At 44.3% G+C, this 15088-nt stretch overlaps 1 protein-coding gene and 1 long non-coding RNA gene across 8 annotated transcripts in view; one reads left to right on the forward strand and one right to left on the reverse strand.

Moving 5' to 3' along the window:
- Window positions 1-15088, reverse strand: part of LOC147376808 (uncharacterized) — an 85635-nt gene that overhangs the window by 68879 nt on the left and 1668 nt on the right. For 2 of the 6 annotated variants that reach the window (XR_015161228.1, XR_015161229.1), the window contains exon 1: window positions 5001-15082. The exons of 3 other annotated variants lie outside the window; for them this stretch is intronic. This is a non-coding gene — a long non-coding RNA (uncharacterized LOC147376808). Of the gene's footprint in view, window positions 1-5000; window positions 15083-15088 lie in introns of those variants that run through there. One more of the 6 variants, XR_015161226.1, reaches the window with a different exon arrangement.
- Window positions 1-15088, forward strand: part of CADM3 (cell adhesion molecule 3) — a 31726-nt gene that overhangs the window by 2138 nt on the left and 14500 nt on the right. The window lies entirely within an intron of this gene.

Genomic DNA, 15088 nt, shown 5'->3' on the forward strand with positions numbered 1-15088 from the left:
CCTCAACAGAACAAAGTCATCCCAGAAAGCTGTGAGCTCTTCAACTCTAGGATATAAACAAACACTGGAGAAGAGAGTAATCTGTGTACTAGCCAGGTCTTTCTTCACCAACTGGACTCTTCTTTCTTAGTCCTGAATTTGGGGGCTCAGCCCCTACTCAGGCTTAAGATTTAGAGGAAAAGAAATGCTTTATCCTTCTAAATATGTATATACCTCTATAGCAGTGGCTTGACGGAAGAGTGGAAGCCAATAAATTTTGAATGGAGAAAGAATGTCTGGAGGAGGGATTGAGAATTTAGAGATGGGTTAGAAGATCTGTTCCCAAAAAAAGAGTCAAATCAAGCATCATTGTCGTTCTAGAGCATCGTCTGTCCTGACAGTGGACATATGTCTGGTTGTAATGTCTCAGGATGCACTGATGCAGAAGAGACATGACCATGTACCATCTTCTATCTAATTCTACTTCCTAGCTTCGGGATCAGAACAGCCCCACTCTGATGTGGGAGGCAGGTCTACAGATTTAATACTCAAGGGTGGCGGTCCTGATGACCATTCTGCCCAGGCTCACACAGAAGGTGTGTCTAGGACCCCTGACTTGGGGTTCCTGAGGGCCCTGGGCAGGGAGCTCAGTGGCAGCACACACAGCTCCCTGGAGTACAGCATACACTTTTTAAGATTTCATCAGACTGAACAGGGATTGAGGCTGGAGAAGGGCAAACAATAGTTATCTGAACCTGACGATTAGTGCTGTGGTTCGAAACTCAGGAATGGTTTAGACATTCTGAGTGAGCCACCTGCCCCTTCCTTCTCACATTTTTTCACTAGTGTTGGCAGAAGTTGGGAGTTCCAGGTTTGGGGGATTACAAGGCCCGTGAACTTAATGTATCCTGTGGTTGTCTCTGGTGAGCTGTTCGACATTCAACACTGTGACCAACGTCCCTTGGTTCTCCTTTTTCAAATTTTTTCCAGCACTCTGTGAGTTGATCTGGTACAGAAACTGACAGGTGGGCAGCTTCCCTTTCCTTCAGATCAAGATACAGCAGTTTAACCTTGGAGTGTACTGCCTCACACATGAACATCTTTCCCTTCCCAATGACCTTCTGTCCACTGCCGTCCATTCTGCAGCCCCCTGGCCAGCTGCCCAGTGTAGAGATCATGCCCAATGTGCCGGAGAAGTCCAGCAGGCATTTGCTCTAGAGCTGCCCACGGATCTGCTTGGCAGACCTACTGCACCCAGTTTCTTTTCCTGGTTGCAGCTGTAGCTGTTCTCGTTCTGTTCTCTTCCCAGTTGCAGCTGGGAATCCTTGGGAAGGAGATGCTCTCCCTTCAGATGTGGCATTTTCTGGCACAGAGAAGCTGGAAGCATCAGAGAGACGCTGGTAGCGTAGAGTTTAGTTAATTCCATACAGAACCAGTCTGTCTGATGTGGGACCCAAGCTGTACATATCAACTGCCTATTCCGGCAGTTACACCAAAGACTCTGTCCTGAGCTCTCCCTGGGGCTCGGCGGCACTGCTGGGCTCAGTAGTTTCTTCTGGCACAGTGGTTTTCTCACTTTTATCTTTAAACATGTGAAGGTTCTTTACCAAATAAATAAAACAGATCAAAGGAAAATTACTCTTTTTGAAACAGAGAAGTAAGACCTGAAACCCTCTCGCCCTTCTTCTTGACTTCCCTATACTTCCCCTAATCCTTAAGGCACAGAGGTTCTGCTACATACAGTTTGAAATCCTCTACCCTAGACTGACAATAAATGAGACAGTTCACTATCCTTAGGTTCTTGTTCTCTCTCTTCCTCTCTCTCCTCTTCCAACTGAGCAAGAAAGGAGGTCCAAATCTAATTTCAACAGTGCCTTGTTGGAGACAGTCACTATTTACTTGAAGAATGACTCATAGTTCTGCAGCCATAAAATTCCACAGATGGCATCTTTTTGGTGTTCTGGTCACTCTGAAACAGCAGACCAGGTCGTTGTACCATTGCTCTGAAAATTCTTACAAGTGATTTTGGTACCCCTTGCCATCGCTGCTTTCTTGGAGTCCAAATAATATATACTGGAATCAAAAGCTTCTTGTCCTTAGGTCACAAAAAATAACCTAAGGAAAAAACCCTCACAGTTATCATCAGAGAAATTATACCCCGGGGGATGAAGCTAGTCACATTCTTTGTTGTTTCCTACTCCAACAGAACCAACTCAACAATCCCTTTTTTGTCATCTATTTCTCAGTAATGGAATTTTACTGAAGAATGGTAATCTAGGCTCCAGGTTTTCCATGAATGCAAGCTGTAGAATGCACCAGTTCCTAACTGACTACTGAATGAAAAAGCCAGGGTATTTGAAAGTTTTGGTAATTATATCTCTCCTTTCATCTTTTATGCTACAAGTTAACACTTCCTGTTTCATCACTGGCTATAGGTCTTTGCACTGGAACATTTTGTTTCCTGGATGAGGTCATGTCCTAGAGACCCATCCATAAACTCTGAGAATAGCAATCCTCATGAGAATGCTTATAAGAGATAAGAGAGAAACAAACCACTAGGAAAAAAAAAAGCCTGGAAAAGCAAGCCATCAGAAAAAGATTCAGGTCCCTAATAACTCAGTCAAATTAAGAGCAAATACTCCATCTAACTGAAAAATAGGGAAGAACCAGTCTGGAGTCAAAGACCTGCCTCTTCCTCTAGAAGCAGCAGTAGAGATGATTTTTTATCAGCTCAGAACCAGCTGATGCTCAGGGATTTTACAACCCAAGTAGAAACCCAATCCAACCCTGTTACAACAAGGAGATCCATCCATTCTAGCACCGAGATAAGAGTCTTGAACACATGAAACGGCTGAGTTTTGTTTTGTTTTGTTTTTTTTTTTACAAAATATAAGCTCATTAAAGCTATATATTCTTCACTGAAGCAATAAGCACTGAAAGAGAGCTATCTGTCCCTTTACCAAAATTTCCCTAAGTCTAAAGAGAGTGGCCAAATTTCCCAACTAACACAAAGACCTCTCAGTCCTGAGGACAATACCCTTTTTACAAGGCATAATCCATTATGCTTTTCCATGTATGATCAGGATTGGACTGGTCACATCAATTTGGGGTGCCTTAGAGCGTTTGACTGATACATGCCATGCCCTTTGTTTGTTGTTTAGTCTGTAAGTCCTGTCCCACTCTTCTGCGACCCCATGGACTGCAGCCCACCAGGCTCCTCTGTCCATGGGATTTTCCAGGCAAGAATACTGGAGTGGGTTGCCATTTCCTTCTCCGGGTCCCATACCATACCTAACGATAATACACATTTTGGCTTCCTTATGTCTAGTGTCTCTGAGGAGACACAGGCTTTGTGGCACTGTTTCCCACATTTAAAGATACTCTAAATGTCATTCATAATTGGTTGCAGCAAATCAAAACTCTCTCCACTACCACTGATTCTTATGTAATTTCTATAATTACTGAGGCTTATGTTGACAAACTCAGTCCAGTGGCGGTCCTCACTTTTTTAGCACCATCTCTGGGTTGCATGTGTGGTAGGTTCAAACAAAGTACTTGAAAAGGCCTTTGAGAGCAAATGATGGGTGTGGCGTGATCCTAGCAGAAACCCTGATGTCTGCTCTTTCTCGTTTGATTGTTTGCGAGCTGGCTGCCTTAACCCATGAGGCGGGTTTTACTGTTCTTTGTGGAACAAACTACAGGTGCTTTGAGCTCTCCATGGTGCTAGCCCCTGACGGGGACACTCCAGGCTCTTCTTGCTGCTCTCCGTGGTCCTGCTCCCCATCCAAATTCCTAATCTCTTTATTTTCCACAGTGCAGCCCTCAAAACGGGGATGGGATTTCCCTCCTCCTACCACAAACACACACATGATCTTGGCTATGATTCCTGACTGGCTCTACCAGCAAGAGGGGAACCAGACCAGATCTGGAGAGTCTCCATAACCGCCTAATCACCTGTAGGAAGGGGACAGAAAAAACAAATAATTCTGAGGCGGAAAAGTGTTATTTGCAATGTTCAGGAGATGAGGGCCTACAGTCACCTCAAATGGCCTCAAAAGAACCAGATGTTTTGCCATACATGGACTCATAGATTTAAAACAGAACTACAAACAGTCATGGCTTAGATTAGACAGCATTGCTCATGTACAGTTACCCCATATACACCATACATGTAGAATGCGAAATGCATCCTACTCAGTTTATGAGCACACACCTCTTAACACCACTCTGAGCCTGACAACCAACCCAAACTGTCCTGTCATGATACTCATTGTCCCTTTCCCCTTGGCCTTAGCAGTAAACACAAAGACAATATCTAGGTTGGCTCCTCAGAATAGATAATAGAAGAATGCAATATGGGAGAGGCATAGAAAATAAATACCAAATCCATGACTCATGTTCCTCATCATTATAACCATCTCGGATAGACTAAATGGCCTTAATGTAACCATCTTATCCCAGAGTCCAAGTCCTTGGCCATATCTCAGAAGATGCATCTTTAAACTGGACTCTGCTACTCTTTTGGGTGATCTGCCAATAAGCTGATGACGTCAAGTGCAGCAAGGAGCCAAGAATGCTCAGCCCCTGCCAGTCTGAGACTAGACAGCCTGTTCCTCCCATCACATCAGAGCTGTACAAGCTTCTCTTCCCCTCAATGATGGTTTCCCCCATCAGTTTTGCATAATAGTTCATATAATAGTTAACACTTATGAATGACCTATACAGAGTGAAGCTGGAGAGACAGGTTTCCAGAATTAATTTCCAGTACCCCCCTTCCATTTCCTTATTTGAAACAAGGAGAAATTTCATTCCTCAAGGACAGGTAATGGAAGTGATTTATCTCCATGAGTGAGCTTTCAAGAAGACAGAATTAGGGTTATGGTAACAGCTGGAGTATCTCGCATCTACTCATCTCCCTGAGCCCCCTGTTCTCATAAAGAGCAGACATGTTTCTGAAAGGATTCTGATGCAGAGATTCCAGCTTTTTTTCAATATGTGTATCATTCTGTGTGAGCGCTTACCTCTGGGGTTCTTTAACCCTCTCATCTCTCTCCATCTTTCGCCCAGAGGTCTCCAGGAGAATGGTAAGAAAGCTAAATAACATAAAGAACTAAAATGTTATTTTCTCTCAGGACTCATTTTTCCTTACCCCAGCTAGACCTACACTAATTGTGTATTGATTGCTAATTATAAGCACCTTTGGCTCATTTACTTCCAGTTCAGGGTCAAGAAAGGTCAGATGTATCACCTCGCCCTAGGGGGGAAAAAAAAAGAAATGAAGGCTGGTATCTCAGCCATTCATCTCTAATTTAACCACTACTTAGCCCTCTACTTCCTTCACACAGCTACAGATATCAGCAAGGTAGAATGGAAAACTAGTCCTTCCAACACCAGGTTTTACTGGGAATATGCAGATCCTTGCTTCTTGCCTTCATTTGTTCTTCTGGGATCTAGCTCTTTACTTCCAATTTGGATTCTAGAATTCCAGCCAAAGCCTCAGAGTGAAAAAGCTTCAGAAGGTGAACTGGTTTATTGAGTTTCTAACTTAAATACCCAACCCTCCTTGGAAACCCAGCAAGAGTCTAACAAATACCTAGATGACAAGTTACTTGAGACTTAGCCTAGCCTGGGTCAGTCTTTGAAGAGCAAAGTTTTTTCATTATCATAAGATGAGAGGACTGTTTTACCATCTGCTCCTAATCATTTGTCCCTCAGCAAATGTAAACAAACCAGTGAGACAACTGGACTCACTTGTTCTTACTAGTTCTTATTCTAGTTCTTAAGGATGAGATCTTTCCAAACACATATATTTCCTCCACTCATCTCATCCTATAATCTCAAACAAATATAAAAACCACCATCACTAGCCCATGGGCCTCACACATTCTCATTTATCCTCAATTGCTGCTTCATGCCAGCTCTCTTCTGGTTTCCAAGCCCTGGAGTCCAGTGTCAGTGACAGATGGACTAAGCTCAGCCCTGGGGAGAAGAGGATTCTGGCCCTCTCCTGGGGAGTCTGAGCAGGATTCTGAATTCTGCTTTGAGGAGAATCTCTGAGTTTAAACCATATGGTTTGCTGGACGTAAGGGGTTCTGATTAATAATGGGCTTGTGAAAAGGGCTCTGTATCTGGGTCATAAGAAAAGCTGTGTTTATGACAGAAAAAAAGGAAAACAGAGATACAAAGAGTGAAAACTAGTCATCGTGTGTGTGTTGAGGGACACATGCTGAAGGGGAAAGAGAGTAACCAGGTTGAAATATATATGCATCGGAATATACATGCATCTTGGGGAACAGAATCGAATGTACATCCACATTAAAGATGAGACACTCAATGATAGTTTAAGGAAAGGAGGAGAACTTTGGGATGGCAGAATTAATGGCCATTTCAGGGACTGTGATGTCTGTGGGCTTGGAGGAATGTATCTGTCTCACAAAAGAGCTAAATTCCCAGGAAGGCACAAAATAAGGCTAATTGAATAATGTGCCACTTGCTGCAAAATACATTTTTAGGTGAGATAAGTGAAGGGAAGAGACTAAATCTCAGCTGGGATTGGCGGAAGAGGGGGACCCAGAGCAGTGTGGGTGTGCAGAGCAGAGCAGTTTTCTCTCCATGTGATGCTCCTAATCACTGCCCTGAACCTGTCATCCACACCCTGACTCTGATCACCCAGTGAAGGGAAACAGTAAAAACAAGTCAGTAAAATGAGAGCCGGCAGAGAGCCAGAATGCTCTTTTGCCTGACTTCTAACAAATTAAAACTTTTTCACAGCATTGTTATCCCACCACACCAAGCCATCAGCCTAAACTATCTACAGTGCGACATTAACAACAAAGGAGAATAAGATACAGCCTGTTGAGAAGGGAACTCATTCATCTGTTCAAACAGGTTTTGTGGCTCTGGACAATTAGGAGCCAGGCTTTGGCACCTGGATGAATATTCCTTAGGGAATCTATTCTTTACTTCTCCCCAATGTTCCTGGGCTTTTCTGCCCATTCCCAGTTCCTATTTTCTCATGGCTAAACATATTTTCCCAGAGAAGGCAATGGCACCCCACTCCAGTACTCTTGCCTGGAAAATCCCATGGATGGAGGAGCCTGGTAGGCTGCAGTCCATGGGATCGCTAAGAGTCGGACACGACTGAGCGACTTCACTTTCACTTTTCACTTTCATGCATTGGAGAAGGAAATGGCAACCCACTCCAGTGTTCTTGCCTGGAGAATCCCAGGGACGGGGGAGCCTGGTGAGCTGCCGTCTATGGGGTTACACAGAGTCGGGCACGACTGAAGCAACTTAGCAGCAGCAGCAGCAAACATATTTTCCAACAAGTTAAACTTAATTATGCTTTCATTTACTCCACACTGACTCTGTTATGTTTCCTTTCCTAAGTACTTTCCTAAGATGGGGCGATTTTTCCCCAATTCTATTACAGATGTGTGAGAGCAATTACATACACTTAGAGAAAGGGTATAAAGTGCCTGCACTTGGCTCAAGGGACATCTAAGAGTTCAAAATCTGGCCTCCTGACTCTCTGTTGCGTTAGAACACAGACCCAGGTCATATCTGTCCTGCTTTCTGAGGATGTGAACATGGTGAGAAGGGAATGAGGAGATGGGGGTGAAAGGATGCTTCTAAAATGGTTCAAGGCTGTCAGCAACTGGAGTGATTGCATGCCCGACCTTAGGGGCTTGCTTGAGAAATAAATGGTGAGAGTCAACCCCCTGCACAGAACCTGTGCTCCCAGCAGCTCTTACAAAGCCATCCGCTCTGCTGTGTCTCATCAACCCTACCCAGCCTCTTAGTACAGAACTAGATGCTTGTCTGGAACACACAGCCCAGTCCTGGAAGGCAGGAGCTAAGGCAAAGGAGGGGCTCTTTTGGGATTAGATCCCCTTCCTTTTTTGTCTCCCAACTGCAGTTCTTGCTACAACACCGTGTTGGCTCCAGAGGGGCTTGTTTGTGTTGGGGGCCAGCCCGGGGCTCCCTCCCAGTGCTAATGCACTGAGAACACTGACTCAATAGCAAATCAAAGCAACAGCTGTCCCCACCTCCTTCTCTGCCACCCACTTCCCAGTCTCTGCTCCTCAGAATCTTAACTAAGTCTCTGAGGGCCCCCCCTCAGCCTACTGCAAGCCCACTTCTGCCTCCAGATTTTTTCTGTCACTAGCTCAAGAATAGGATAAGCTCCTCTGCGGCTTTCTCCCTTCTAGTCTCTGTCTCCCACATCACAATCAGGTTAGCATCCACCAGCTCTCCACACAGATGCTAACACTCACACAGCCCACCCTCCTCATCACCCTTTTAATTCCTAAGGGCACGGAAGCGGCTTCAGCCCCATAGCCTCCTCTAAGAATCGGAATCTGCCAGGAAGATGGTGACATTTGTAGGGGGACATTATCCGCACCTTCTGCTTCCTCATTTCACCCCAACTTCTCTAACCTGCCCAGCATTTAGCAGACTGACTTCCCTGGAGGTCCAGAGTCCTAGGGTTCCTCACAGCAATGCAGAGGGAGATGGGAAGCAGGAAGAGTGGATGTCACTGGAAGTAAAGTCACACTAAATGGTAACTTCCAAATTAGCTAGTGCACAGGACTGACAATGAGAACAGAAGACTGGGGTTATAAACCCAGCTACCACTAACTGTCTGTGTGACCACACTTAGAAGTTTCTAAGCCTCTGTGAACCTTGGTTTTTCGTCTTTAAAACAGAAAGTGTGCACTAGACACTACTTGGGATTTTTATCAGCTCTAAAAGAACCAGTACTTTGGCCACCTCATGCAAAGAGTTGACTCATTGGAAAAGACTCTGATGCTGGGAGGGATTGGGGTCAGGAGGAGAAGGGGACGACAGAGGATGAGATGGCTGGATGGCATCACCGACTCAATGGACATGAGTTTGAGTGAACTCTGGGAGTTGGTGATGGACAGGGAGGCCTGGCGTGCTGCAATTCATGGGGTCGCAAAGAGTCGGACACGACTGAGCTACTGAACTGAACTGAACTGAACTGAAAAGAACCATAGTGAAAGTGAAAGTCACGAAGAATCATAGTGAAAGTGAAAGTCACTCAGTTGTGTCTGACTCTTTGCATCTCCATGGACTGTAAGCTGCCAGGCTCCTCTGTCCGTGGAATTTTCCAGGCAAGAATACTGGAGTGGGTAGCCATTCTCTTCTCTAGGAGGTCTTCCCAACCCAGACATTGAATCTAGGTCCCCCACATTGCAGGTGGATTCTTTACCATCTAAGCCACTAGGGAAACCTAAGAATCATAGACGGGAAAATATTTTGGGAAGAATGAGATGCAAGAAAAGAAGGTGAGGAATTACTGAACTTTGGTAGTGGAGTCAGAAAAGACATCAGTTACATTCTCCTCTGGAAGACTCAAAACTATCTTGGGAATAACCACTTCTGGCCAGTAGGGGTCAGTAGAAAATGACCAGAACATGCAAATTGATTGCAGGGCTTTAGCGAACAGACATAGATACTCATGGCATCTTAAAACGTGGGGTTTTTAAAAAAAAAAAAAAAAAAAAACACTTGGATACGGGAAAACATTTGGGATAACTGTTTTTTGTTTGTTTGTTTTTTAGTGAAAAGAGGGTTAACAACACAATATGCTTTTTGTTTTAACCTCAACCTCACGCCCTCTGCAGGCAAGCTAGTCAACTAGCCAACTACCCTAAAGATCCCCTCCTCCTCATTCAGCCTGGAAAAGCTAAGTGCCACACCATTTCAACACCAGGAAACAAAAGCCTTTCATTTCTAATAACTGCTTAGGATGCAGCCAAAAGGTGTCTGCCAGCCTACAATAATAAGCCTGTTTGAGCCCAGAGTCGTCCCTTCCAAAGCTAAGTCTCTTGGATCACCTAACAGAATAAGACCCCTCGTTCTGTAAAGATCCCTTGTTCTCTTGGCTACACTTTACCAAGCTATGGTGGCTAATCAGCATGTTAGAGACTCCTTACAGCGAAGGTGCTCTTCCCCATCCTGTTCACCATCCAGTTTGACTTATATCCTGTACGCCCCCTGCCCCAGGGAGAGTAAAGCCACTCCCAAAGAGTAGTGACTTCTTTGGGCCAAGAGGCTGTTGGGAGCCAGAGAGAAAGTAGATAAACAAGACTCCAGGAGGGAAAGCCAGACAACAATAGAAATAATGGAGGGAGGGAGGGAACACTGAGAAGCTAAGGTCTCAGCAGCCCAGCCAGAGAGAGGGTGGCGGGGGCAGTGAGCCGGAGAGGAGGCCGATCAGGAGGCAGGCAGCTGAAGCGTGACTGAGCTCTGAGGCTCTGAAGTGGATGTGAGCTGGAGCATACCTGAGCTGAGTGAGGAGATCCATTAGGGGATCATGTTGCCTGTGAGGGGACAGGAGCCTGCCCTGAGGAGCCACAGGAAGGGAAGGAAGTACACTTGAAAAAACATACAAGCCATGATGACAAAATAACTCTTACCTCTATGGCCCCAGCTTTCTTTCATCTGACTGCTCTGTAATATTGGGAATAGAAGCGAACTGGGGACTTGGGGAAGACAAAGTTAAAAAGGAATGTAGAGCAGGAAGTGAGAGAGAACATTTTGACACTCATGCCCTCAAAGTCTTCGACTAGAAAATTACACAGTGACTTCTGCAGAAGTAACAGAATTCCTGGCAACCCAAGAGCAAGCATGAGAAATGAAGTTTAGAGTTCTTTGTGATCAGGATGTTATGCTCTAAAGCTACGCAGGTCAAAGTAACTCCCTTCCCAAATCTTGGAGTTATGGATTAAATCGGGCCTCAGATGAGATTGGTCCACTTTCTTCCAAATGCAGAAGCAGACATTCACTATTAAAGAAAAATATGGCTCTGGGCATAAGGAAAGGATGCAGGCACTGAGTTCTAGTTCTGACCTTGTCATGGCCACTCCTTTCAGTGTGACAGAAATACATGTAAGAATCCACTACATAGCTAGGGTCAGGGAAGAATCAAGAGTGAGATCACCTGGCTGGGGAGCCCAGCAATGGGGGTGGGGAAATCCTAAAAGTGGGTCCCTTCAGCATTCTGGGCCACAGCCCCCAGGGTGTTTTTCCCTTGGAGATAACACTCCTCCACCCACCTGCCACGGTAGTCGTGAGGAATAACAAGTAGGCTGGGATGAAGAATATTTTTAACTCTGGAGTTAGAGAAATGCTGAATCATCACCATTACCATCACCATCACCATTAACTCCTACTCAAGGAGCTGGCGTTCTCTATAATCTGGGAAGTGGAGCTCTGGACCCAAGCACTGCAAGGCCAGCACCTGGTTATGCAGGGGAGCTCTGTTCCCTTGTCCCACTGTCCCAAATGTGCACCTGTGACTTTATATATGGCCCTAAGGCCCATGCAGTGTGGATTCCCAAAACAGACAGGGCAGGGAAAATACATCAACCAAGCAATAAACTTTAAGCACATAAACTTCCCTACTATCATCACTTAAATTGGAAACATAATACATTTTTATTCATTTCAGTTACTCATGTATTTATTCAATAAATATTTATTGAGTACTTAACTATGTGTAAGGCCCTGTACTATGGGTGAAAGACAAAATCACAGGTGTCAATGTATGCTTTAAAAGGCACATTAGTAAGTCTCCAGTTCCCACCTCTGCTCCTCTTAATATGAACAGTCATTCAGAAGGAATCAGAGTGAAAGGGCTACTTTGTCCTTTAAAATGCTGGGAGTCCTGAAGATACTGGATCTCATGGGTAAATAGGCCAAGCATTAGGAACAGCCCCAGACAACTGAGAGCAAACCAGAAGGCAATCTTAGTTCATAGCCTAGAGCCAGAGTGCTACGAAAATGTGAAGGGATTCTATTTTAACCAGACACATCTATTGCTTGCTTAACTAAAGAATCATCCCAGCTCCTTGAGGCGAGCCCCCAAAGGTATGGATGAAGATGCACTAAGGAATCCAATTGAAAATATAACTCAGTCAGTATAAATCATACCAACACCACAAGCTCCCACTTCCAACTTGCCACACTGTTAATTTTTATCGTATTGCAGGTGACTGTTGTGAATATTGTTTAGGTGAACAAACCTTGGCTAGCAATGCAGGAAGGAATATTTCCAACTATACCTTCTGCTCCCCACCACACACACAAAGCACATGCTTCTACAATGGGAGGCAGTGTAGTGAAGATGTGCAAAAAAATGTCTGGGCTTTGTGGTCAGAGATATCTAAGTTTAAAGGCTGCCCTATCTCAGTACTTATTGGATCTATCATATGGAAAAGTTACTTAAATTTTCTGAGTCTTAGTTAACTCATCCTTAACATAATGCATACTGCTGCTGCTGCTAAGTCGCTTCAGTCGTGTCCAACTCTGTGCGACCCCATAGATGGCAGCCCACCAGGCTCCCCCATCCCTGGGATTCTCCAGGCAAGAACACTGGAGTGGGTTACCAGTTCCTTCTCCAATTCAGGAAAGTGAAAAGTGAAAGTGAAGTCGCTGAGTCTTGTCCGACTCTTAGCGACCCCATGGACTGTGGCCCACCAGACTCCTCGTCTATGGGAGTTTTCCAGGCAAGAGTGCTGGAGTGGGGTGCCATTGCCTTCTCCAATAATGCATACTAATGTCTATTAAAGGGTTATTCAGGCTTCTCTGGTGGCTCAGGCAGTAAAGAATCTGCCTGCAAAGTGGGAGACCTGGGTTCGATCCCTGGGTCAGGAAGATCCCCTAGAGGAGGAAATGGCAACCCACTCCAGTATTCTTGCCTGGAAAATACCATGGACAGAGGAGCCTGGCAGGCTACAATCCATGGGGTCCCAAAGAGTTGGGCACGACTGAGTGACTAACACATACACACAGGTTATTTTGGAATCATGAAAACAGAGCACTTGGCTTGGATCATGACACATAGAAGGTAATCAATAAATAGAGATCCACCCCCTCTCCCCCATCTTGTAACCTTCTAGAGCTTCAGCCTCTGCAATATCGACCATCTTCCTTGGTTCATTTCTTCCTAGCCTGTTTGATTTGCTCTTTCCTCTTCACAGGCATATGTTGAACTTAGTTACCCCAACTGAAGATGTTCAACATCTTTGATTCATTTATTAAGGAAATATTTATTAAGTACCTTCTAAGTGCAATATGCTGTAATAGGGCTGGTACCAAATATAGAGATGAATCAGGTATCAACACTACCTGCAGAATTATTATAATTTAGAAGGGAAGCCAAACTTTTAGCTCAAAGTAAAGATTGATGCGTAATTTAAGAAAAGCAGATAAAATGTAACAACAACAACAACAAAATCAGAAATGATTTCCACCTGAGGCAATCAGGGAAACCTTCTTGAAGGAAGTGCCACAAACAAATAGGCTTCTAAGGATGGTTAGAGCTTAGATGTGTGCAGATGGGTGAAGGGCATTATCAACAGAGTGACTGTGGGAAAGTGAACTTTGCTGTAAAGCAAAGGGTTTACAGAAAGAATTCCAAATAGCATCATATGTCTGGGATATGGGCTGAGTGAAGTAAAGAAAAGACAAAGCTGAAAGGCATATTGGCATCAAACCGCAGGATCTTGTAAGCTAGGCTAACAAATCTGGATGTTATGTGCAGACGATGGGAAGTCAGCGAAGGTTTCTAAGCAGGGAAACAACATGACCTATATGACTGGAGCTCTCTCTATCAGTTTTTCTACGTGAGTAACCTGGGCCTCCCCTTTCTAATGGGCTTATGGTCTCAAAGTCTACATTTCCTTCCAGTGACCCTGCCTGAAGAGAACTGTCACTATTTCCACTTCAAAGTGCATGCCACCTTTTCAGAGCACTCTCTTAAGTTCTTTCCAGACTGAACCCATTGAGGGAATTTATGCTGATGTCATAAACGATTGGCAAGATCTAAATCCAAAGAACAAGGCTTTCACAATCCAGGTTATAATTTCTGCCACTTATCCATGTTTCTATGAATAACATTATATAATCACTCATCTGCTCCCAGGAGAGTGGCTATTCAGAATTTATCATTACAGGTGTACAGTTTTATAAAAACAGCAAGAAAACTTTCAGGCATATTAACAGACAATTCTCAAGAGGAGACAGGGGATCATAAGTACTTTGGAGAATTAAAGGGGAAAATATCACCCCTCGCAGGAAAAAAAAAAAGAGCTATTTCTTAATCAGTTTCTTAAAACATAGCAAACCAGACTGAGTTCCTTATAAACCTACAGAGACAATATATCAAGCATATCCCCAACATACCATTTATTAGAGATTATTTGTTTAGTTATCAGACCCCTCAACTAAACAATTCAGTCTGGTTTGAATGACCAACATCATCGTTTCACTTATTCATCCTATGCAGGAAAAAAAAAAAAAAAATGCCAGCAAAATGCAGGAAGAGGAAAGGGATGAATGTAATGTAAGCAAGGAAAAAAGCAACGGAGGAGAAGGCCGAAAACAGCACAAATGAAATAAGGAGCAATAGAATGAAGACTAAATCCATGCTGTTTGGACAGAAGACATGCTCTGCCTGAGTGAGAATGGACATAGCAGAGTGCCAATTGTGACTGAATGAATTACTAGAGGCAATTAAATGTACTGAGGGCCCATGATAGGCTAAGTACTGAAGACACAAAGATGAAAAAGGGAAGGCTCTTGCCCTCTTTACCAACTCAAAGTTTAGATAAGGAGGCTGATAACTAAAGAAAATTGCAATACAGTGGGCTGAAACGTTGTAAGAAAGAGAAGCTGCTGAAAAAGCTTTAAGAGCACCAACCAGCAGGAGACAGAGGACCCTTGAAAGGGGCCCTATTTGTGTGCCTGTAGGTGGGTCACTGAGCCTCTTCAGACCTCTAGAAAGAGACCCTATCTGGCGGCCTCTCTCTCAAGGTTGTTTTGACATGAATTCATGGTTGGAAGTCCACTCTGAAAACTCAAAGTCTTTATGCCAAAGTAAGAGAAGGCTATTTTCTCCATTGCAAAGGTCTGTTTAGTGCTTACTTTGTATACTGGGTACCAATACTGTGGGGTTGAGCACTGACCCCTCTCTGGCTTTCCTTGTCCCTGCACCATGCCAAGCTTTAGCACAACCAATCTGGGTTCCCACTGAAGGACCCACAAACAGACTACTTGGAAAATACCATGAAACACTCAC

Source organism: Bos grunniens, chromosome 3, assembly GCF_055505025.1.
Source record: "Bos grunniens cultivar Pamir isolate PY7600 chromosome 3, Bosgru_T2T1.0, whole genome shotgun sequence".
NCBI lineage: Eukaryota > Metazoa > Chordata > Mammalia > Artiodactyla > Bovidae > Bos > Bos grunniens.